At 39.1% G+C, this 25996-nt stretch overlaps 1 long non-coding RNA gene across 1 annotated transcript in view; it reads right to left on the reverse strand.

The window, feature by feature from the left end:
* Positions 1-22282: 22282 nt before the first annotated feature.
* LOC129078325 (uncharacterized) overlaps positions 22283-25996 on the reverse strand; it is a 107241-nt gene continuing 103527 nt past the window's right edge. Inside the window, exon 8 of the long non-coding RNA XR_008529952.1 lies at positions 22283-22312. This is a non-coding gene — a long non-coding RNA (uncharacterized LOC129078325). The remainder of the gene's footprint in view (positions 22313-25996) is intronic.

Below are 25996 nucleotides of genomic sequence, written 5' to 3' on the forward strand. Positions count from 1 at the left end.
CTGTTCCTCAGGGAGAAAAGCTAAAAAGGCCTTTTCTATTTAGGCCTTTCACCTACTGGGCAAGGCTCACTCATATTATGGAAGGCAATCTGCTTTACTTGGTCCACTGATTTAAATGTTAATCTCATCCAAAAATACCCTTACAGAAACACCAATCTTATTGACACATAAAATGAACTGTTACAGCACTGATGAATTGAAGTCTATAACTTCTCAGACTTCTCCTTCAAGTTTCAGGTTGACATATCATCTTGGATATTAGTTAATAGGCACAAAGAATATTACAAAGCAGCCAAAAAATGGAAACAACCAAAGTGTCCTTCAATAGATGTCTGGATAAAGACAGTGTGGCACATATACACAATGGAATACTACTGAGCAACAGGAAAAGACAAAATACTGCCATTTGTGACAACATTGAGGGATTTTGAATATAATGCTAAGCAAAATAAGCCAGATGCAAAAAGTCAAGAACGATATGATTTCACTCCTATGTGGGATATACAACTGAAAGCAACAAAAGAAAAAATAAGACAAACAAACAAACAAAAACTCGTAGACACAGACAAGAGTATGGTGGTCATCAGAGAGAAAGGGAATGTGAGGGAAGGTATTAAAAGGTAAGAGTGGTCAAATATATGGTGACAGAAGGAGATTTGATTTTGGGTGATAAACACACAATGCAATATACAAATGATATAACATTGTACACTTGAAACCTATATAATTTTATTAATCAATGTCACCCCAATAAATTTAATTTAAAAAAATGAGAAAATAAGCAAACAAACAATAAAATCAAAAGAAAACATTGGCTTCCAAATGCTTGACTTCTATGAAAAGAGCCTGCCCCTCTCAGTGTTCTTCTCTGTAAATGGCACCATCCCTCACCCACTGGCTCAGGCCAGCTGCTTTGGAATCATTCCTAGTGCATCTCTTGCTCAAAGTCCTTAGTAAATGTAGCTATTATTACTATGGCAAAGCTCCTCTTTCTTCAGTACTGTTTCCCTCAATGTATTATTTATTGAAAACACAGTACACTTATTAAAGAAGCAAATCTGATGATGTTAAATTAACTACACTCCCTTCATTAACTTAATAGCCTTTAATAGCTCCCTATAACGTACAGAATGAAGTCATTTATTCTTAGTGTAATATAAAGGGCTTTTCATGAAGATTATCGCTCCCATCTCATCTCTCGTCATAACGCACTTGAGCTATTTGTATCAGCCATCCACCTGTACTAGGCTTTTCGTATTTCTCTGAATGGGCCAAGCGCTTCTGCTCCCATGCCTTTACATTTGAATTTCTCTCTTCTTAGTGTGCCCACACCCAATCTTCTCTACTTAATTATTTTTGTCTTTCAGAACCTATACAAACACCACTTTTTCTAGGAATTCTTCCTGACCTTCTAAGTCTAAACTAAATGCATAGCACTTAGTGGTACTTCCATTAGCACTTGTACACTCTTATAATTATCAGTTTACTTGTCCATTTTCACTTTAAACTTTAAATTTCTTATTAAGCAGAAACTGATGAAAATTCAGATAGAAATCACCATCATATAACCTGATATGTAATAGGCACCCAACTATTCTAGAAGGAAGAAAGAAAGGAAATGAGAGAGGAAAACAGAAATTTTACAAAGCTCATAGGTTAAGTGCCTGCAGTTACAGTTCTAGGTGACAACTGGGAAAGCCATGGTTACTTCGGGTGTATAACAGATCCAATGAAACATGATATAAATAGTGGAAGAAAGTTCTCTTCCTCCAGGCTGTAAGATTCCCTGCAATTCTCCTATCCAATGAGAAGACTACTACCATTCCATGAGTGGTGCTAATACTTTCCCTGTTCAAATGGGACAAAGTCTAACAATATACAAAAATTCCAGAAAGAGAGCACTTAAGTGACTTAACCCATGAATGGTCATGGACTTGCTTTATACCTCAGCTGTTTGTCTACCAACCATCAGTCTAGAGTGATTTTCAACCAGTGTGTTGTAGAATTTTTAAAATATGCAACACTTGACTATGTAATCAGAGGTAAGGACCTCTCTTCCCTTAGATTGTCAAATTTAAAAAATGACAACAGCTAACAGAACAATAGCCATCTGATGTGAATGCCATGTCTTGAACCATATGTTGCATGATAAGGTTGCATCTGATTGGTTAATTCTCGGTACCAGAAATCCTCATATATAAGAATAGGCACCTCATTTTTTAGTAAGTCACATTGGAGCAAAAAGTGTAGGTAATTACTATTATTACATATTTTTTGTAAATCAAAAGTATACCCATTTTTATCAGATCTGTTGAATTTTAGTAATTAGTTTATGTGTGCCATGAGATGAAAAATATTGAAAATCGCTGGTCTATAGGGGGACATGACACTACAACAGTCAGTATCCCAAAGTTTGCCTCACTTCCCATAATAACAAGGAAATCAGTGAATCAATTGATGGAAATATACACAAATTCCCACAATGATTAAAAATAATTTTCCAGAGGAAAAAATGTTCCACCTAATTATAAATACTCTGATGGTGCCCAGAAGCACCATCTACTTCTTTAATCATTTCTGATTAAACCTGTTCTTTCTTAAGTACTAGCCTTAATGAAAAAATGTGAAATTATCATCATTAAATAATTGTATTATAGAGTACTAGGTATCTATTGCTGTAATAAAAATTACCACAAACTTACAGCTTAAAACAACAAACATTTTTTTATCTTACTGTTTCTGTGCATTAGAAAGTTGGAAGTGGCTTACCTGAGTAGTTCTGGCTCAGCATCTCTCAAGAGGCTGCATGGCAACATGTCAACTTGGGCTGCAGGCACTGAAGACTTGACTACAGCTGGAAGATCCACTCCCAGGATAGCTCACTCACAAGGAATTCATGACCAGGTCCTTGCTGGCTGTTTGCAGGAGGCCTCAGTTCTTTGCCACATGGACCTCTTCACTGGGCTGCTTACGTGTCCTTATGACATCCTCTGAGAGTAAGTGATGTAGGAGAAAGAGCAAGAAGGAAGCACAATGCCTTTCTGACCTACTATAGAAAATGGCATATAGTCACTTCTACTACATTCTATTCATTAGAGGCAAGTCACTAAGTCCATTCTATGTGCAAGCAGAACAGAATTAAACTCCACGTTTTCAAAGGAGGAGTATCACATAATTTGTAGACATATTTTAAGCACATATGGATAACATTAAGTTGTAAAAATAATAGTTTTTTACTTAACATAAATGCATAGTATTTCAACTTCATTAAGTCTTCTTTTGGAATGAAACCATGAAATGATAACATATATTCTATGGGAACACTAAGACTCCCAAATGACATTTTGAAATAACTCTTTTGTAATGTATCTTTGCCTCTATTTGCAGAGTGATAAGGGAAACAAAGCACACAGCTGTTTCCTCTCTATCTTAAGACAAAAGAGAAAGCATCGAATCCATGCAACACTCTATGCCTCTCTTAACTTTCCGGAGTTTAAAATATCTAGATGAGAAGAGTAGTCTTTTGACAGTGAAAGCAAACAAATAGTAACAGGTATGAGACTTTCCATTGATATGCTTGGTTGAAGAAAGAGAGGACTATATTTGTGGTGAAGATTTTTACCTATCACTTTCTCCTTCCTCCTTCTAACTTCCCCCTTCCCATTTCCTCCCTCTTCTCCTTTCTTCCCCCTGCCCCCGCCCCCACCTCTCCTTTTCACTGGAAACCAAAATTTCAGCCGACATACCCAATAGAGGGGTAGAAAGCTAGCATTAAGTTTTAATTTGGAAGTGAGGCTGAGCTTTTAGCTGCCCTTGGACTCCTTAATTTTTATTCATACAAATTAAAAAATTTGCTTATTGCCCCCTCCATTTATTTTTCCCCTGGGAACATTTTTCTTTTACCTATTGGTAAGTTCTTTGTAGGTCAGGATCTTGGTTGAAATTCTGATCCTTGTCACCCTTAACAGCAATTGCAACACATTTTGCTTTCCACCCGTATGCTGTTGTCTGCAGTCCTCTCATTCCTAACAATATCAAGGAGCTTAACTCTTAATAGCATTTTCTCCAAATTTCTGCAGAACATAACTGGCTGGTGGGATTATTAGTTTTACTTATTGTTATATCCAGTCTAACATGTCAGATTCTCTAAGCAGCTTGATCCCTTCCTCCTCTGTCTGCTCCAGTGTTTCTGAATTTTCTACTTTGTTAGTGTGGGCCTTCACTCATTCTAAGCATACAAAAGTTGGCATATTTCATGTCCACGCTAGCAGCAGATTAGTTGTATCTGCCGGAATGCTTATCAGGGCATTAAAAGCTGTATCACAGGAAAGTACTTCCATATTGATAAACTCCCTCTAATCTAACTTTGCTTTTCTTGATGCTGCACTCTGAGATCCAGACGCATATATATTCTGCACTGTGACTTCATGTTAGGTCTCAGTTTCCTTTAGTATGAGATCCCTTTCCTCCCCTTATCAAGCCCATAATGTCCCTGGCCAAGTACATTTTGTAAGGTTACCTTAGTCATTGGTCTGAGAGCCAGGAGTGGAGAGGAGAGTAAGTTCCCTAAGGGTAGGAGTTGACTAGCAAGGCAGAGGCCTCTACGTTCTCTCCATCCTCTTGAGGTGAGGGAGGAACATTAGTTTTAATTTGGAAGTGGGTTAATTCTGAAGGTTCAAAGGGTTAAGGGGTAGGTGGGGACTTAAAATTTTTAATGCATTAACTCAAATGTCTCTATCTCAAGTCTCAGGGACCTAACTCCAACCCCAAAATGGACCTGACTTTGACAGAGTAGACTCGGATTCTCAGCCAACTTCAGATTTCCATATACTTCCCTTTTAACTAAATTCCAGAACTGGTATTCAGCTTTGCTGGGTTGCAGAGGATGAAGGACTGTTTGTGCTACCCAAGAGGTCCTCTGGTTTTCACACTTGACTTGAATTTGTAATTAATCACCCCCAAACATTCACGAACCTTTTCCAATGCTTGATTGCCTTCGGCATTAGCCATCCACCTTCAGAGCCCTTATAAATACTTCTGACCCCAAACATCTTAAAAGTGCGATATTTAACCTACCATTGCGTTCTCTTACACTTCTATCTCTTTGCACTGATGAAAATTAAGCAATTGCTCAAGTACAACGCAGGTGATACGATTCTCATGGAGAGTGGGCAATCCAGCCAAAGTGTGATTTCAGAATGTGCTTCCTCAAACCACTTCTGGTGCCAAATTTCATGTCAAGTTCTCCAAGGAAACCATCTCTGAAACAGAGGTTTGCATGCAAGTAGTTTCTGGGGAGTTTCCTTGGGAACTCCCCAGAAAATGAATCTACCAGGAAATGAAGGAAGCAGGACTGAGCAGAGAGAAAGATCAGACTATAATGCAACTGCCACAGAGCCCTCACCCACTTCCTCAGGGAGATCCGGAGCTAGAATAAACAGTTTAAGTTGTGCTAAACTGAGGCAAGGAAGCCTAGTCTGTACCCCTACTTCAACATGCCACTGATGTGGGCTGACCTCCTGCAAGTGCCCCAACCTTCAAGAGGCATGGGAGCTACTTCAGCAGAAGAGAATTCTTGGAGGGAATCACCTGTGAACTACTTTTAGCCAGTATATCCAGCACCTGAGCAAATGAGAGCTCCTTGGGAGAACCAAGAGGAGACAGAGCTACATCATCGTAGTAAATCACTTCATCTGCTGTACTATGCTCCCTGTAGAAGGCACAATTAAAGTACCATGGGGGTGAAGTGAGGAGTAAGAAAGCTTAGTAAATAAAGGATAATGTGGCATACATGTTGAAAAAAAATGGGGTTTTTTTTGATGAATAATAGCAAATAATTCATTTGGACTGAAATAAAAATGCAATGAAAAGGTGTAAGTAAGTGAAAGATGCCAAAAATATAGTGGGTATTAGTGGGAAAGAAATCAGCTGGACCAAAGTGTGAGGGACTATGGTTAACAAAGGAAGAACTTTAGGCTCTATTTATGAGTTGATAGAAATTGTTTTGTTTTTGTTTTTGTTTTTATTTGATGACATAAACTTTTTTGAGTTGAAGATGACATTTTTTTTGATATTGTCAAATTTAGTCTATTCATTGCTCAATTTCAGTTTATAATACAGTTTTACATATTTTAAAAGGTATTTCCCATACTTTTATCTCCCCAATTTCCTCTTTTTTTTTTTTTTTTTGGATATTGTATACATTGCACACTTCCTTTAGCAGCAGAAAGAAAGAACTGAGTTCCTAGTTGGCTGTAAAAAAATGGATTTGCATAGAAACAGCCTACCAGGAACAATATATTTGACAGTTTTGAATACACAATAACATGTGATGATTTTCATATTGTTCTTCAATTATCTGAGAAGTATAAAAACCATTACTCGAGCCATTAAAGTTAGAATGAACATTAGGGAATTCACTCTGGGCAGAAAACATTTCCGTTGGCAGAATACTGAAACAGCTGATCTCATAATTATGTAACTCTTCATTTCTATTTAGCTAAACTTTATTTGAATTAATATGACTTTTGCCTGTTCCCTTGGAACACCAACCTCTAAAGACATTTGGTAGCTACATAATGTAATCTAACAGAGCACTAAATTTCTGTGTCTTCTTATTCTGTTTTTAGTTCAGGATATGCTGACATGACTTCCTGTGACTCCATCTCCTCTCTGCTTTACTTTGAAGCAACTTATAATCAGCAATTTCTGAAAACTGCTTTCTAAAAGGCAAGGAAAGTGGTATTTCAACATTAAGTGCAAGAAAAGTAACCATGGCAGCAAGTTTACTTTTTCACGCTCTGTTTTTCATTACTAGAACCAAAGCATGGCTCTAGTTGGAATGCCTTGACAAATTACCTGTTTACTTTACATTAATTAATAATAATGCCAGACATGCCAGGACAAGGTTCTCAGGTTTGTCCCTCCCCACATTTGCCCCTGGTTGGGGAGATAGTTTGTTAACATATTAACATACCAAAGTTATACTATGAGAAGGTGGCTGTATTAACATATTAGGGAGAGAATACTTTGTGTTACAGCATTTTACTCTGAAGAACAAGGATGAAACTTGCTGATGAAATAGAACTTGCTGATACAACCTCAAGGAATAAAAACCCACAAGAAGGGTGGTGGGGGTGTGGCGTCTGCTAAGGATATAGGCAAGTCTTTGATTTCAAATCAGCCAGAAATAAATAATAAGAAATGTTTGCGTGGTCGTTGGGACAGTGAGTGTACTCATGAGCAACGACTGGACATGAAAGGTTATTTCTAGGGACGTTTCTCATCATATGGGCATAAAGGCAGTTACACTTAAACTGGACATTGCTTTAAAGTCTATGAATCATTTTCACATATTTATCTCACTTGACCATAATCCCAGGATGACTCCACTGTATATGAATGGAAAAGTAGAGCCAAAACAAGTCATCCAAGATGAAATAATTACTAAGTGGCAGCAGAATCAATGTGGAGCCTAAGTTACCTCTTCCAAATTGTGCTAATTTCACTCTCCCATACTCTCTCTCATCTTTAAGGTTTAGTTATTTGATTTCCCTAAATTTTAAGTTAGTATAAAAGACATATCTCACTTTCTTTACTGCTTATACTTTGAAAAATAATTCTTAATGATTTAGTGCTTTAGGTTATATCTCATTTCAATAGCAGAGACACAAAAGTTACATCAAAATCTCTGGCACCATTCCAGGCACTGGGTATACGACAATAAACAAACGAGCAATTGAAAGAAATGAAATGAAATGAAAACCTCCACAGAATGCCATATCACCTATGTTCTGTTCTTAACAATTTGTAACTCTAATCATAATGTGAAGATGGAACATTTTTCAAAACAGCTGATCTGGACTCATCAAACTTTTCAGTGTCATTAAAGGCTAGAAAAGGTGGTGACTGTATTGGATAAAAGGAGAAAAAGAGGTATGGCCACTAAATCCAATGTGTGACTAAACCCTGGATCAAGCAACAAAAAAAAAAAAAAAAAAAGAAGAGAAAAAGAAAAGCATTCTTGGGACAACTGAAGAAATTGAAGTAGGAAGGGACTTCACATTTAACATTATTATAGTGATATAAAATTGCTTGAGTGTGACAATAGTATGCAGAAGAATGCCCTTAGAAGATATATGCAGAAGAATATAGAGGTGCAGCATCAAGAGGTCTGCGATTTACTTTGAAATTGTTCAGAAAAATTATATAGACATAGCCATACACGCACACACACAAAGGTGTGTGCATGTGTATTTATGTGTGTATTTGGATAGATAGAAAGAAAATGTGGCTAAAAGGTAGCAAATGAGTCTAGGCAAAGGGTGCTGTATGGGTGTTCTTTGCATTATTCTTTCAACTTTTCTGTTGGTCTGAAATCTTTCAACATAAAGAGAATGGCAAAAATAGAAACAACACCACAGTAAAAAAATTTTTCTGAACCATTAAATTAAATGTATTTGATTTATAGCAATTTTGTATAAATTATTAATACTTGGAACTTTGATGATGCTACACAGTACTGGGTTTCTGTACAAAAGGGCAACACTTTATGTCTTGGGGTAGTATTACTTTATATTGTTATGTCTAACATGAGTATTAAGCTTTTACTTTAGAAGTTAAGAATAAATAAAAGATTTATTTAAAAAAGGAATAAGAGAAGAAAAAGGAGAAAAGAAAGAAAAGCATATTTCTGTGTTTTCATTTATTAGTCCTCTATCTAGCTAAATTTTAGCCATTTTTTTAAGAATTGTCACCAACATCATTGACAAAAAAAGGTCATAAATAAAGGCCCATATCTTTTCCTCTTTTGTTCTATCCTTGTGATCCTTTGTAATCTCATGACGTAGTCCATCTGATATTGTTGGGCACGAAGTGAAGCAGTTAAAAACTCTATTTCCAGCTACTGTTTCTGGGGAAACTTGAATGATATAAATAGACATTTCTGGCTAGATGCTGGTTGTGTTAGATTATACTTCCTCTTCCAGCAATCCCACGGCATCTTTTTACCTCTTTTCATATGTCTAGCAGTTTGTATGTTGTAACTGAGGAATGAAAGAAAAAGAAAGGCCAAGAAAAAGAAAAGAGAGAATGGGTCGAGGCTTTGTTATCTGTCCCCGCTCTTCAGCCCTCTGGTCAGATCTTGACAAATATTATTAAGTGCTGAAATGCATAAGTTTTTAAAGCTCTTTAATAAAAAAAATTTGGGTATCTGAACAAGGAGGGTACAGAGGAGGAGATAAGTAGTACAAAGGGAGAAGAGAGCCTTCCTTTTACTTCTGAGTAGAACCCAACACACTGCTGGCATCATGAAAAGAAAAAGTCAGGGAACATTGAGAGACAGAACTGTGACCTGAACATTGGCATTCTCTTGATGGACAAGGGCTTTCCAAGAAACTTTATAGGTAAAGAACAGAGACTAATAGAAATTGGAGCACAAGAGAAAGAAGAGGGAAAACAAAAGCAGATGACCACAGCTGACTGAATGATCTGCAGGCCCAAGTAAGGGGTTCCTCTATGGTCTTCTCTGCAGAGGTCCTGCTTTTGGTTTGGTAGGTTAGCTATGGAATAAGCCTTTGTGTTACAGTGATGTCACAGAGCAAGAATCATGATCCTGAGTAATGGGTGGGTTATATTTTTATATCACAGTCCCAACAGGAATTTTCTCATCCCACCAAAATAAGTTTCCAATGTCCTCCTAACACCAGAGAATACAAAGAATGAACCTGCTGGGAAAATGTCTCTATGCAAGAGCTGAAACACAGTCATAGAATTCTAATCAGGTTTGGAGGACAGAGAGCTGCTGCCCCCACAGACATTATTATTAACCAATTTAGCAAGCATTCCATATTTGGCGGACTGTCTTAAAAGGAAGAAAACCCTCCCACAGACTGATAAAGGCTTCTTAAATAAAGACTGTACTTAGAGCAGTTGAAAAGCCAAAAAGAAAGGACCTTCTAGAGTTAACAAAGAAAGGTCTCAAAGCAAGAAGCTGACATCCCAGAAGAGACAGAGAGACATGGAACACACCAGAATATAAACCAGAAAATGAACTTGAAAAGCAATACATCGTATGGACCTAGGAGTTAAGGAAAGGGTTTCTACAACCAGACTCCCTAATTTTGAGTCCTAGCTCTGCCATCTTTCATGTGCGGGGCCTCAGAGAAGTTATTTAGGCTATTAGTGTCTCAGTTTCCCCATATGAACAATGGATGTAAAAGAAGCCATCCCATGGTTTATTGTGACAATTAAATGAGTTAATTTTTCTAAACAGCACCAGGCACATAGTAAGACCTGATAAATAACAGCTCCTATTGAATTATAGCTTTTATTAAGTATTAAATATTGTTGGTGACAAGTAACCATAGGTTGAATCATCTCAAACATCACCTTTTTCTGGGGGACAACAGGACTTTAAGGAATATATCTCCCTGTTTTTCCTTTCCTCCTTTTGTTTACAATATATTAATCATTGTATATAATTTTTGTCATTATCATTGTCAAATAAAGTAAAGGTTTATTGTTCTAAGAGAGCCAATCCGGTTGAGTAGCACCATTATAGAAATTTAGGAGGCTTTTCCCTGTCTGAATGTTTCCTTGTTAAAATAGCACATAGACACACATCCATCATAACACCTACCATAAGAGTGAGTTCATTGAGTCTAAGGTAATCAATTTAATCAGGAGCTGCATCTTTATTACCTGAACCCACACAGAGCCTGGCATTCAATGAAGGCTACTGGTTTTATGTCCTGCCCCATATGCTTAATCTTTTTTTAAACAACAAATTTGATATTATTATAAATTTCAATCAGCTGGAACAGAGCAGTGAAAATGACCATCCTGGAATCCCAAGGATCAATTTTACAACCATTTCCTTCATCATAATGTGCTTTCAAAGCAGCTAAGTTCAGTGATCTTGTTTCTTTGGCTTCTATTTCAATAGAAGCAAAAGTAATTAATTTTACTGGATTATAAATAGGTACAACAATTTAGTAAAGCACCACACTACCAAAGGCATCAGCAATGTACTGTTCTCTTGGGTCATCTGCAAATAGCATGACACATCTGCCTAGCACTGCCTAATGTCTCAGTCCAGATGATGTGAGTTCAGTATTTGTTAACTGTCAATAGTTAACTAATATCATGGGAGTCTAATAGTAGGGTAAAATTAGAATAAAACTAGAAAAATATACAACTTTAACATTTGACCTCTCTCCCATTTTCTTCCTAGAGCCAAACATTTACCTTCTGGTAGAACAGAATAGCCTGCCAATTGCTATTCTTTTCTTTTCTTTTTCTTTCTTTCTTCCTTTTTTTTTTTTTTTGTTCATATGATTTCTCTGAAAGTTAAGTGATTTGCTCAAGATCATTCAAAAATCCAAAATCAGATTCATTATTGTTACTTCTGGTAAAGATGGCAGTATAGGCAGACATGGCTCACTTCTTCGCACAACCACATCAAAAATACAATTAAAATGTAGAACAACCATCACTTAGAACCATCAGAAATCAAGATGAATGGAAGTCTGACAACTATAGAATTAAAGAAACCTCATCCATCCAGACTGGTAGGAGGCCTGCAGAAGTGGAATGGGCTGGCCCCTCACTTGCATGTGATGGATAAAAGTTTGGGAGGGATACCTCAGGAGCGAAGAGTCCCAGCCCCATACCAGGCCCCCCAGCCCAGGGTTCCAGTGCCAGGAAGATAAGTCCCCACAACTTCTGGCTATGAAAATCATGGAGATCGAGTTGGTGGAAGAATCTTCTGGAGCCCCAAGCAGTTCCTCTTACAGAACCAACACACAGACTCACCTACTCAGACTCACTCCCCCTGAGCTCCAGCACAGGGGTAGCAGCTTGAAAGGCACCAGTGGTATACAGGGAGGAACTGAAGTGTCAGGCATCAAGGGGAGCAGAGGCCATTGTCCCTTTTCTAAACCCTAACCACACAGAGCCAGCAAGCTGGTGCCATATCTGAAATTCCATCAATTTGGCTAACCTGCCTTGGAGATTCCCAGAGACTCCACCCCATCCAACTTACGAGACTACCCACGCTGCTTTTCCATATGAAAGTCAGGTCTTGGCTCATGCTTCACAACTTCCTAAAACCTATCAAATAAGCAACAGCTGGCCTCAGTGAGCCCCAGGCCTGGCACCAGCAGTAGCTAGTCTAAATTCACAGCTTAGCTTTGCCAGTGAATCTTCAAGCCCAGCACACATAGCAGCCATCTCAGATTGATTTATAGCTCAGGCAAGGTAGCCCCAGGCAGAACACAAGTAGGGGCTGACAATGGCCTTTACCACCCAGGAAACCCAAGAGCCTGTGAACCATGTGGACCAAGTTGGAGTTACAGACCACGTGGGAGCACCACCACCATGCCCCTCCAGAGCTGATCCTCCATGTAGGGTGGAGGTTGGGGGTCAGTGGTCACAGCCAGTCCTTGCAGCTGACTGGCCTGGGTAAATATCTCCCGCTGACCTGCCAACAGCAACTAAGGCTCAACTACAAGAGGAAGGTGTACTCAGCCCACATGAAAGGCGCATCTTGAATACCAAGCTTGGGGGAAAGGGAAGGCTGTTTCACTGGACCCTACAGGACATCTACTACATTAGGCCATACTACCAAGATACGGAGTCATAACAACTCTACTTATACATAAAAACATAAAAAACAAGCACAATAACATTGCCCAAATGAGGAGACAAAGAAATATGGTCCAAATGAAAGAACAGATCAAAACTAAAGAAAAAGAGCTGAACAAAATGGAGATGAGCAATCTATCAGATGCAGAATTCAAAACACTTAGTGAGGACCTCAACAGCATAAAAAGATTCAGTCAGAAGAAATGAAGGATATACTAACTGAAATGAAGAGCAATTTATAGTGAAACAACAGTAGAGTGGATGAAGCTAAGAATCACATCAATGATTCGGAACCCAAGGAAACAAAAATGACAATCAGAACAAGAAGAAAAAAGAATCCAAAACACCGAGGATAGTGTAGGCAGCCTCTAGGACAATTTCAAATATTCCAACATTCACATCAAATGGGTGCCAAACAGAGGAGAGAAAGAGCAAGATATTGGAAATCTATTTGAAAAAATAATGAAAAAGTTGTTCCCTAATTTGGTGAAAGAAATAGACATGCAAGTCCAAGAAGCACAGAGAGTCTCAAAAAGATGGATACAAAGAGGCCCACACTAAGACACATCATAATTAAAATGCAAAAGTTAAAGATAAAGACTCTTAACATCAGCAAGAGAAAAGAAGTTTGTTACCTACAGGAGAGTTCCCATGAGAATGTTAGCTTATTTCTCCAAAGAAGCTTTGCAGGCTAAAAGGGACTGGCAAGAAATATTCAAAGTCATGAAAAGCAGGGACCTACAGCCAAGACTGCTCTACTCAGCCAAGCTATCATTTAGAATCAAAGCGCAGATAAAAAGTTTCCCAGAGAAGAGAAAACTAAAGGAGTTCATCATCATCAAACCATTATTTTATGAAATGTTAAAGGGATTTCTTTAAGAAAAAAGGTCATATAAAGATCCATGGACAGTGACAATGGAGGGAGCAGGACTGACTGTGGGAGGTGGGCATGGGTAGGGTAGGGTGGGAGAGAGTAATGGGGGGAGAATGGGCACAACTGCAACTGCACAACAATAAAAAAGTTTTAAAGAGTTTAAAAAAGATAAAAGAAGATCAAAACTATGAACAATAAAAGGGCCATAAGTATATATCTACCAACAATTGAATCTAAAAAACAAACTTAGCAAACAAGAACAACAGAGACAGAATCACGGACACTGAGAGTGTTTTGAGGTTGCCAGATGAGAGAGGGGTGTGCAGCAATGGGTGAAAAGGTGAAGGGATCAAGAAGGACAAATAGGTAGTTACGGAATACACATGGAGACGTAAAGTACAGTATACGAAATGGAGTAGCCAAAGAACTTATATGCATGACCCATGGACATGAACAATGGTGATGGGATTGCCTGAGGGAGTGGGGGTGCTGGGTGGAGGGGGGCAAAGGGGGAAAAATTGGGACAACTGTAATAGCATAATCAATAAAATATAATTAAGAGAAAAACATTTTAATAAAATTGATCCAATTTCCTCAGCAACTATAGGGAGGAAAAAAAGAAAAATAAATTTTGATAAGAATACATATATTTAATCTAGCTTATAATTAGTTATTTTCTGAGGCCTTGTCCATCATTTTCATTTGTCTAAATCCCTTTGGGCATTTAGACCCTGGCAAAACGTTCTGTTTGGAGTTTTAGTTCTGTTGACTACTTTGTGAACTGATACAGATTTTGCAATCCAAATGCCAAAAAAATAATAATAATGTCACAACTAGCACATGGACGCAGCAACACTGCCTTTGGAACATGCCACATACAATGGTGCTAGGAGGGCCTACACGTTGCCAATGTGAAGACAGGAGAAGGGACAATTCTGCTGCCTGTCCACACTGGGACATCCTGCAGAAATTGCAAGGTCCTTGATGAAATTCTCTCAATTCCCATTCTAGGAAACTAGGCACAAACATTTCTGCATGGGAACCTCAGGAAGATGAGCTTCCAGGACTACCAGAATCATCCTTCACTTAGAATTTTAGGCTCTACTGAATATGCTGTAAAGTTGTCAGAATTGGAGCTTTAGGAGGAGAAAGCCATCATTTTTTCCAGCCCAACACAGGCCTTTTTGCTTGAGATGCACATCCATAGTGAAAGGAAAGGATTAGGATCCTGGAATATTCATCAGGATTTGGAACAAGGCCAAAGAAGAAAAAAGTACCCATCACATGGAAACCCAATCAGGGCATTTTCCCTCCCTGTCCCATGGATAGTACTTGATTGACTCAATGAGTGTTGCCAAGCTGCAGAGGAACTCTGGAGGCACTATCAGTACCAAATTCCAGATGCCCTCCATAAGGTCTGAGTGAAAACAACAATGAAAATTGTCATGACGAACATGACTTCTTTACTGCTACTTTGTTCTGTCTGGGAGACCTCAGAACTATAAATAAAGCAAGGTAAGGAGAATGGCATAAGAACTCCTTCACATGTTTCTTTGGTTGTTGTTCTGGAGTTCAGGAGAGAAAGCTGAGGTTAGGTAGGTGTTCAAGATACTGCAGGTCTTGAACATACGAGTCCAGAACCATGAGTTGTTATTCTAGCTCTCAGTGCTGAAACAGACAATCAAATATAACTTTAAACTCTGCCTGTGAATAATTGATTTAAAGGTGACATCTATGATTCCCTGAAATTTTAGGATTAGATTTTTCCTTGGAGCATTTAAAACATAAAGAATATGGAAGATAGAGAAAACTCTGAACAGTCAAGAAACTGTAAATTTTTCTCTTTTCATTCTCATAGCATTTTTGTATGTGTAAACATGCATACTGCCCATAATTTAAAGAAGTTTTGAATTATCTTTGAGCCTCCCAGTGGTCTTTTTCATCTGTGTCTCTTTACTTCCTTTTGTCTGTATCTTGAAAAAATGCCTCTTGGATTTTTAAGCAGAATGTGACTCTTCATTTGTAAAATAAAAACTTATTTAAAAACTAAAAGGAAAAATCCTCTTTTGGGTAGCCTCGGTTTTCCCTGTAGAGAGCCTTAGAGTCCAATAACCACTGAAATAAGTCATTGGACTCCTGCGGGTATAGGATGTACTGAATATGGTCTGGAGAACTGAATCAGTGCACATGTAGAAGGCCTCTCAATTTGCTGAGAACTAGCTGTGCAGGAACTCTGTGAGGGTCATCAAATAACAACCCAGCTCCAGCTCCAGGTCTGGGAGACAACAATCAGGCCAATTACAGAGAAGGTGATATAAATCCTCAAAAACTGTCTTCCTCAAACAATTAAAATAGAATGATTTGTATTAAAAAGGCAACATGCAAAAGAAGCAGTACAAAGTGCAAAGAAGAAACCTACCACCCCATCAAAAATATGCTGATTTTCAGGAAAGGTAGAAAGTGTCTGCTTTAGATACAAACAAGATTATAAATAGTTATTGTATTAAATAAGAGGAGACCAAAGTAATAAGAGGATAAGAAAACTAAATTACAGTAACGAATAAAATCAGTATTGAAAGCATAAATAACCTCAGACAGTGAAACAACGAATGAAGATTGAAGGGGATCAGCTGAAAGTACAGTCAGTGGCAGAAAATATTAATGCAGATTGAAAAAGGTGAGAGCAAATCTACAAGTAACAGGTATTCTCCTTAGAAAGTAAGCAATAGCAAAAATCTAATAAAGAAAACTCCCAGTTTGAGAAAAATATATATCAAATTGAAAATTAAGAGGAATCACACATCTAAGAAAAATAAAACAATATAGATTAATTCCAGTGCATGATTTAATGAAAATTTACATTTTGAAGATTAAGAATACACACTAACATCACTCATTCCTAATAGAAAAAACATCATATTTTTATTTCAATAATAAAATAACAACAAAGACATGTTCCTACCAGGACCTGAGAGAAAATGATCAGGCCAGAAGTATCGTATACCTAGCCAAGATGATAATTTCAGATATGATATCAGATATGATAAATTTCAGATATGCTACCCATGCATTTATTCTATTTAAAATTGCTTATGCATTTTTATCCAAGTAAGAAAACTGAATTAAGTAATCACTGCAGACTGGAAATTGTGGTAGCAAAGAGCCGGTAGTAAGAATTGAATATAAACATAAATAAATCATAAGAAAATGGTAAAATTATCTTTTCCCCCCTCATAGCCATGCCTCACAACACTTCCTGCTCACAGCTGGAAGAAGGAATGCTAAATCTGTCAGGATGAAGAAAAATGAGGATCATGTAAAGTTTAGAGTCCAATGCAGCAGATACCTTTAAACCTTGGTCATCGTGCACAAATAGAAGGCAGAGAAACTGAAGCAGTCCCTGCCCCCAGGTTTGGCAGTGAAGGAGCTGAAATGAACCAGACATGCTGATTTGAGCTTATGAAAGTTTTTTTTAAATTAAAAAATTAAAATTATACATGAAAACCTAAAGCTCATAAATATTATTCCTATAATTAAATACATAAAAATAAAAACTATTAAAATGAATTATGTAAAAATGGATGTGATTTATAACTTAAATTAAAAAGTAATGTGAAATTAAAATAAAAAAGCACAACATTCCTAATATTTCATTAAAGGTAGTCAAAACTAATATTTAAATTATTAGGCTACTAGAGATTTATGATTATTTTGACCAAATGTTTATCTTCCAAACCACTGTAATAAAAAAAATAAAGCAGTTTCTAGCAAGATAGTATTAAGTAATTTTTAAATGACAGCAATAAAATAAATTATAACTAGGTTGAAAAACATCACACTCTGTCTGGAAAAGTGAAATTGGCTTTAAAACAACATTCAGTAATTGGTTGCATACAGAGGGACATTCAAGATGGTACAGGACAGTTTTTCATTAACAGATAAAAAATATATTCAAGAAAACATGCATATATTGTTATGAAGGTAAAATTAAAGCAAAAAAGCTTAAACCAGGATAAAGGTGTTGTTAGAATAAGTTAGAATGAATAATATAGAGCAGTATTGAAACTTTAAGCAAGTATTGAAACTTCAAGTATTTAAACTAAGTATAAATAGAAATACAAGTAAAACAGTGAAATTTTAAAATAGTATCAGTTCATGGTAAGTCATATAGGTAAAATATAGAGAATATCAGGATATCTGAATAATGGAGTATATTAAAGTGTTTACTTGGAGAAATACACCTTCTTTGCAAATATTCATGCATCATCTACAAAACTAATTATATACTATAACATAAAATATATTTAAAGATTTATTTCAAAATAGTTTATCCATATCCTTATATCACAACCAAAAAAGATCTGGGTTAGTTATGCATATGAGGTCTGTCTGGAAAAAGTCCAACCATTGTTAATACAATGAGAACAGCTTGCATGACATCAATGTAACAATGACTACTTCACTGTACTAGTCAGTGGGCATGGTAGATGCCAGCTGAGTGAGCATGTGTACTGTGTGGCTATTACATTCAAAATGAGTGAGCAAGTGGAGCAACAAATACATTAAGCTTGAACATTCCTCTGCAGAAACTATTCAGATGATTCAGAAGGCTGCAGCTCTGGGCTACTGGTGATTGGCATCACAACAATGCACCCACTCATGCATTGTCTTGTGCAGTGTTTTTGGAGAAATATCAAATCACCCAGATAACTCAGCCACACTACATCTCAGATTTGATGCCCTGTTACTTCTGGCTTTTCCCAAAATTAAAATCACCTTTGAATGGAAAGAGATTTCAGACTATGAGATTCAGGAAAATACAATGGGGCAGCTGAAGGTGATTGGGAGAACTGAATGAAGTCCCAAATTACCTCCTCTGAAGGGGACTGAGGCATCATTGTCCTTTGTACAATGAATGTTTCTTGTGTCTTTTATCCTCTTTAATAAAGATCTCTATTTTTCATAGTGCATGGCTGGATACTTTATGGACAGGCCTCATATAAAACAAGAAAAAATTGTTTTAAAGCACTGAACAGTGTCCTAAGTAATGTCTAGGAGATAACGAAGGAAGATTATTTAGAAAATAATTAAAGGGAATATTGCAAACCAATATTATTGTTGACAGAAACAAATTTATGTCCTTAAATAATTTTAATATAAAAATGAAAAAAACAAATCACTTTATTCTCCAACTCAGACCAAAAGGCAAAGGTTAGAAAAAGGACAAAAAGTCACCTCAGAAAATACAGAAAATGAAATAATAAAAGATACAAAGAAAAAAATTATAAAACAGAAGCAGAATTTATAAATTAATGCAGAAACTAGGGAGAACACCAAATAATAAATGAAGTTCTAGAAAATCAAATATAAAAGAAAGAAAAATGTAAAGGATTATTTTAAAAATCTGACTATAAAAGGAGAGGAATTGAGAGTTTAAAGGAAATTTTTAAAAATTATAAGAAAATACATAAAATCATATAAAACCACTCTGACATCTCAAGAAGTCCTGGAATACAGAATCGTCCTTCACCATTTCATAGGAATCAGTGCAGGCTATTAGCTTAAATGTCCTGTGATTACATTCTACTATAAAATCTGTCAAAAAATAGAAGGAAGAATCTCACATGGGATGAATACAAATGGAAAAAATAAAATAAAATTGATATTCTACAACATCCAGGACATATATCAGTTATTATTAGAAAATCCATGTAAAGTAAAAAAAAAAATAGTTTATAGGTTAATAAAAAAATAATTCTATTTAAATAAATGCAAAAGTCCATTTACAAGATTCAAGATTTATTCCTAATAATAAAGCTACTAACAATTTGAAATAGAAGGGCATTTTCTCAACATTAAAAATCTTTACTCAAAACAAATAATTAACATTATATAGATGTAATGTAATATTAAGGCTATTCTTAATATAAATAGATATATTCTCTACATCTTACACAGGTAATATTGCTTTGATGATCTTATTAACAAGGCACGATGCAAAATTAAAAAACATAACTTATTAAAAGAAATGAAATGATATGTAAACATCTGTGTATGTTTGATTACATCTCTATAACTCAGAGGAATTGATTAAAATCTATTAGAATTAAATAAAAAATCAACAATGTTACAAATAAAGCAGTTCTTTCTAAATTTTACAAATATTCAATATACACGGTATGGCAAAAGTAGATTTATAATTGCTTGCATGGAAAATAATACAATAATTAAAAACAGTATTTGATAGTAAACTTTCTTTGTTTCAAGTATTCACAACTAAAAACCCACTTTTGCCCCACCCTGTAAATGTTTATAAGTTCATTCAACAAATATTTTTGGACAAATATTTATGTTGGGGCCCGAGCACTTCTCTAAGGAGCTGGGGATTCAGCAGTAAACAAGCCAGAGCCCCTTCCCTGGTGGAGATTAGGATCCAGTGGGACAATGAGACTAAACAAGTAAGTAACTGCATACTATGATTTCAGGTGGCCAAAATGCGCTGAAGAAAAATAATATTGGAGAGAGGAATAGAGAGTATATTTTAGATATTAGTTTCCTATTGATGCATAACAAATCACCACAAACTTCATGGCTGAAAGCAACACCAATGTATTATCTCACATTATCCATGGTCAGGGATCAGGGCCTATGGTTCACTGGATTCTCTGCTTAAGTCTCACAAGGTTGTAGTCAAAGAGTCAGCCACGGCTGCGTTGAATCTGAGGCTTGGGGTCCTCTTCCAAACTCAAGTGCTGGTGGCAGAATTCAGTTCTTGCAGCTGCAGAACTCGTGGCGGCAGAGGGACAATGTCTGCGACCTCCACTCGGAGTCAAGGGCTGTCACCTAATCATGGGAGTTAGATCGCACTGAATCACGGGTTCCGCCTGCCCAGGGTCAGGACACCAGGGGCATGGAGGTCATGGAGCCACCTTAGAATTTTGCCTCCTACAGGTAGAGTGGTCAGGGAAGGGTTTTCCATGTTGTTTACTTTTGAGCAAATACCTGGGAAAAAGATCAGAGACTGTGCTTTATAAAGGTGACTAGCAGAAAATATAGCAGTACATTGGGACTGGCTTTTTTTGACTCACATTATATGTCTATTGTCAGTACTATGATACACACTGATAAAATGCTTTATAATAATGCTGAAAATAAGCACTATGTGCATTCCTATTTTACCAATGAGAAAACTGAGGTTTCAAGAGGTTAACCAAACCCTTAAGTTCACACAGTGGAAATGTGCTCAGACCAGGATGTGAACCTAGGTGAGGAATGGAGCCGCGGAGCAGGTTCGCAGGAATACCCCCTGTGCTGTCACGCAGGGGACACACTCGGGAGCACTCAGTGCTGGGTTTAATGCTCCACCGTCACCATTTTGAGATTCTTAATAATTTTATCTTAGAACGCAGTTTTTGAGAGAAGTCCTAGGAGACAACAGAACATGTGCATGAGCAGAGGGGATGTGCACAACGTGAGCACCTGCCCTTCCTTGCCAACCTGCAGCATTTGGGAAGCCGCCTGGCACAGAGTTCCAGTGGCCCCGGGATGGTGAGAGCTCAGGGAGACTCAACGCCAGTACAAGGCCAGCATGTTCTGTCTACGACTAAGTCATCGGGGGTGCTGACAGCCCTGAGAGGCGACACCATTTTCCTTTGAACCACACGCCTTTTGGGGATCCTGGAAACAGCTGTGCCCATGAGGTTAAGCCCAGGGACAGTGAACAGGGTGGGAGTGAGAGAGCACTGGGGACTGTCCCTAGAAAACTGAAAATGTATGGGAATCCTAAACCAATGACTTATCTCCAATGAGTCTCCTCAAATGGCAGCACGTTATTCTAATAGAGCTTTTGGAAAACACTCCACCTTGAAGACTGTACAACCAAGTGAAGTGTAAAATCTGGGACCAGACTTCTGTGGGGTGATGTACCTCAGTTGATTATATGGCAGTCTCACTCTACCAAACGCCACTTTGGCCACCTCCATGACTGCTTGAAATGCTCTCGGGACAGATTTATTACCAAACTTGGGGGTGAGATATATATAAAACATGTGAGATGCATTCCTGAGATGGATGATATTTTAAGCTTTTATTATTCATTTGTAATTTACTGAAAAAAACCCCCTAAAATTTGCTATTTAACATTCACAAAATTAAGTAAGTCTAAAAGAACTTTAAGCTCTGTACCTGGGTTCCTGTAAGTTGGATTTGAGGACATATATGATCCTGAGTGTAAATGTCTGGGTACAAAATTTCCAGGTAGTATTTCAGTCCTGCAGGGTAGTGGACAGGTGAGACCAAAGTCAAGGCCTCCAAACTTTTAAGCGGACCCAGGTAATATTTGGGTTACAGAGGAAACAAGAAGAGCGTTCATTAAGGTAAACATATGATAAGTTAACAGGCAGACTGGAAAATAGGACAGCAGGGTAGGGCAGAAGGACCTAGAGCCCCAAGAGGCGTGAAGGGAATCTGCTGGTCTGGTGCAGGGAGGGGCTGGGGACACGCCCTCTTCAAGGTGTACCCTCCCCCACCCTCAGAAACCCTCTGTGACTCCTCAATGCTGTGTGATGCAGGCCTGGCAATAAAGAGTCTGCACTCTCAGACCTCAGTTGCGTCAAGCAGCATTGCCATTCTGAAAATGGGACCCAACCTATTTCTGGATAGCCTTCGAGAGCTCTTTCTGAGCTTCCTCTCAGAACCCTTATATAGTACCCGCAGCCTAACTTACATCAGTGTGTTGTGGTTGTTCCTCTTCTTATTCTGTTTCCTGGTGGGAATTCCATCAACTCCAGCCTGCTGGGAAAATGAACAAACTCAAAAGGTAAGGATCCCTGAGCGAGCCCCGGCAGAGATTCTCTACTGTTGTTTCCATTTCTGTGTGAGTTTGGTTGAGTTAGAGAAACACCAAAGATGGCATGTCTGAAGAGAGACTAGGACATCACTCTTCCAGGGGAAGAGACCAGGGAGGGTTCGGGTCAGGGAGGACTCAGGTTACCATATGAAGCTCACAGACCATCTGGGTGTGGTGGCACGTTTCTGGCTAAAATTCCAAACACAGTGATTCCCTAGGTCTGGATACTTTGGGATCTCTGCAGGACGTCAGAGTTAACCAGCACTTTAGCATGAGGCATGTTCCCCTGTGAGGCGTCACTAGACCAAGCCTTTGTGTTGGGCTGACCAGGAGGGCAGTGCTGAGCCTCTGAGCACAGGCTGCAGCCTGAGCTCCGTCCCCGGTTACAGGGTCCCATCTGAGGGAGCAGAGAGGCGACTGCAGGCCTTGGGTTACATGCCCAGACTGAGCGGAGGACCTTGGGGAGTATCGAGTGTGGATCTCATAGACAAAATCCTTCCTTGAGCTTTTCAAAGAAGGAAAAATTGGTTTAAAAAAAAAAACAACACAAAATTCTATTAATTAAAATGATCTTGGTTGGCTCAGAGAGACATTATTCTTAAATACTAAATGATAAATATCTGGGTTTTCTAAGGAGAGGAGTAAGAGAAATGAGTCTCAACCCCTCATTTTTTTCCTTTTGTTCTCAGCATTGGGGCAGTTCCAAGAGGAGAAGGAAAGGGGGGACACTGAAAAGTAAGGTTCTGCCGACCCCACTGTCTCTCTCTCTCTCTCTCTCTCTCTCTCTCTCTCTCCAAGGGCGACACTGTCTCTCTGTCTCTCTCTCTCTCTCTGTCTTTTCCATGAGGTACCAGGTCCACATTCACTGTGGGTCAGTAGATAGTCTTTCTCAGAAAACAGAGCCCTCAATGGGGAGGCTCACGGAAGGACAGTCAGAGCCTGCGATGTCTCAGATTCTCTGCTCTGCTGTCCCTGGGTACGAAGCAGTGATGGACCTGGGCAAGGGGTGGTGCCCAGCAGATGTGCAGAGTCAGAACTTCTGTCTCCTGACTTCGTGAAAGTACCTTGGCTTCAGGCTGGTCAGATTCCTCTTTGTTGTAACCATTGACCTCTCTGCTTCACAGAGTGGTTTTGAGTATCAAATGAGATAATGTATATAAAAGTACTTTATAAATGAGGTAACACACATGGGGGGACCTTACTAATATCATGGATCATTTGACCTCATCTATTAATTCTTGGGGCTTTCAGAGTCTACTATCCCAAAGGTCTTCCATTAAGGGATGCCTGTATAATACCTATGTGCCTACCTTTATTACATGTAACCCACTCTCCTGGTTTACCAGGTTCAAGATATTACCACAGGGAAAAAAAGAAAAGGAAGCTGAATTCTAGACTGAAAAGGTAATAGTCTTTCCCCACTTTTCCTGATCTCTCTTTGGCATGTTCTATACAATTCCAGGGATACAGTGCAGCCTTCCATAGTCATGGGAGGTGATTGCCATGGGAACGGGAATGTGAGTGAATGCCTTGGGCTGAGTGCTACTGAGAGCACTGTGAAGTCATGAATGTGGAGCAAGTGAAGGGGCAGCAGGTTTCAGGTGGTCCCACCCCCACCAGGCCAATAGGCCCTTCTTTCCTTGTTCTGGTCCTGGCTCAACATTGTACCTCCTGTCTCCTGCAGCCCCCTGGGCCAGCGTCATGATACCATCTGCTTTTGCCACTGTTTATGTCCAGACCTGTCCTGTAAGGCGTATGATAGCACAGACACTGAGCTCAGTTGGCTGCCATCCTCAGAGGCCCTGGAAGATTCTTCTTCCTCTGTGTCTCCTCTGCCTTCCACAGCTCCTGTGATTGAGCCATCGTTCACTCAGTCCCCTGCCTTCTCAGCAGACCCTCCAGGAGACCTAATCCCACCTCCTCTGGTTGAGCCTTTCCTACCACCCCGCTCTGTTCTCTTCCCCAACCCAAGGACCCCCTTGGGTAATTTTTTGCCACCCTCACCACCGGGTCAAACTCTGCCCCCAGAGCCTTTTCCTCCCTTGGAATCCAAATTCCCAGTGCACCATTCCCCATCTCAACCCAAAGGCTCATTCTCTTCAGATTTGGCACAATGTGAAATCCATCAAAAGTTTTCTGCCTTCCATTCTACAAAGACTTCTTTTGGGGGAGATGCTGCTGCCAAACTGATAGACCCTGGGCACCTCCTGTTTCTCAGCCTTGATGACCATGACTTGGTAAAGTGGTTCTTATATCCTAAGACCAGGGAGGACCACTTAAAGCAAAAACTTATCCAGCTTTTCTGGGGTCTTCCATCTCTGCACAGTGAGTCCTTGTCCTCTGCTCTCCATGTTTTGGGTGACTCTTCCTCAATCTTTATTTTCAATAGCATTTCTATCGCCTCTCCAGGTCAGGAGTCCCCTGTGCTTCCTTATTTCCTACCTCCGTCCTTGCTTGAGGTCCAACCTCAGCCCTTGCCTCCAACCCTGCCCCAATCCCAGCCCGAATCTCTCACTCAGCTCCAACCCCAGGACCACCTTCAACCCCCAGTCCCGATTGTACCATCCAGTCCCACCCCACAGCATAGGGACTGTGGAGTGCATTTCCATGGACCCCAGAATGAATTAGAATGTCTCACTTCATCTGAAATTCAACGCTTAGAATGGAATGTGTTGCAGAAGAAACAGGAAAGTTTGTGGGGCTTACCCTCCATGGTTCAAAAGTCTGGGGAAGACTTCTGTCCTTCAGCTCCCCCCACTCCTTGCCACTGGCCCTCTAAGGCATCCGTTGCAATCTCCATTGATACTGTAGAGTTTCCTCTCAGCACTGAACTTCGAGAGAAATTTGAGTGTCACCTTAGAAAGAAGCTCATTTATCACAGGTGGGGCCTGCCCCGCAGGATCTATGAGTCTGTGTCACTGATGATGCCACCAAACCACTGCTCGGACATATGTGAGTCAAAGAGCAGTTATGGCCTATCATGGATCTCTGTGTTTAAGAGCCAGAGTAGCCCACAAGGAAGTTTCTACGAGATGGGCTCAGAAATGTTTCAGCTAGAGGAGGACGAGGGGACGAGTGAGGGACACAGCCAACGGAGTGATCCGAAAGATTTGTTGAGTGACTCAGAGAGCTCTTCAGATAAGGATGTGGGGCATGACTCGGAGAAAGACCTACCCATGACGAGTCTGTCAGAAGAAAACTCAGGGGTGTCAGGGCAGAGTGAAAGTCAGAGACAACTGGAGCAGGTCCTGAAAGTACATCTGAGCAAGAAGTTTGAGGAAATCAGTGAAGGCCAGCTCCCCGGGACTGTGAATGGTTCGTGGCACACTATTGAGGAGAATTCTTCTGTAAAATCAGACAGTGAAATAAAACTGAGAAATTTGCCACCATCAGTGGATGGGGACTACTGCCTGAGTATGTCCCAGGAGCTCTCCTTCCTTGAGTCCGGTGTGCAGCAGATGCTGGATGCCCACATTACCAAACTTCATGTAGGGATATTGTGGGGCCTTCCCACCAAGGTCCTTGAATCCTTAGAGATCTTTAAAGTGAAAGATTCTTCATCCCATTCCTCGTTCGATTCCCACTCTTCCTCCTCAACCAACCTGATGCCGGAGACAAACTCCAGATCT

Source organism: Pteronotus mesoamericanus, unplaced genomic scaffold (genome assembly GCF_021234165.1).
Source record: "Pteronotus mesoamericanus isolate MK-2021 breed Mesoamerican mustached bat unplaced genomic scaffold, CSHL_Meso_final contig_73, whole genome shotgun sequence".
NCBI classification, from domain to species: Eukaryota; Metazoa; Chordata; class Mammalia; order Chiroptera; family Mormoopidae; genus Pteronotus; species Pteronotus mesoamericanus.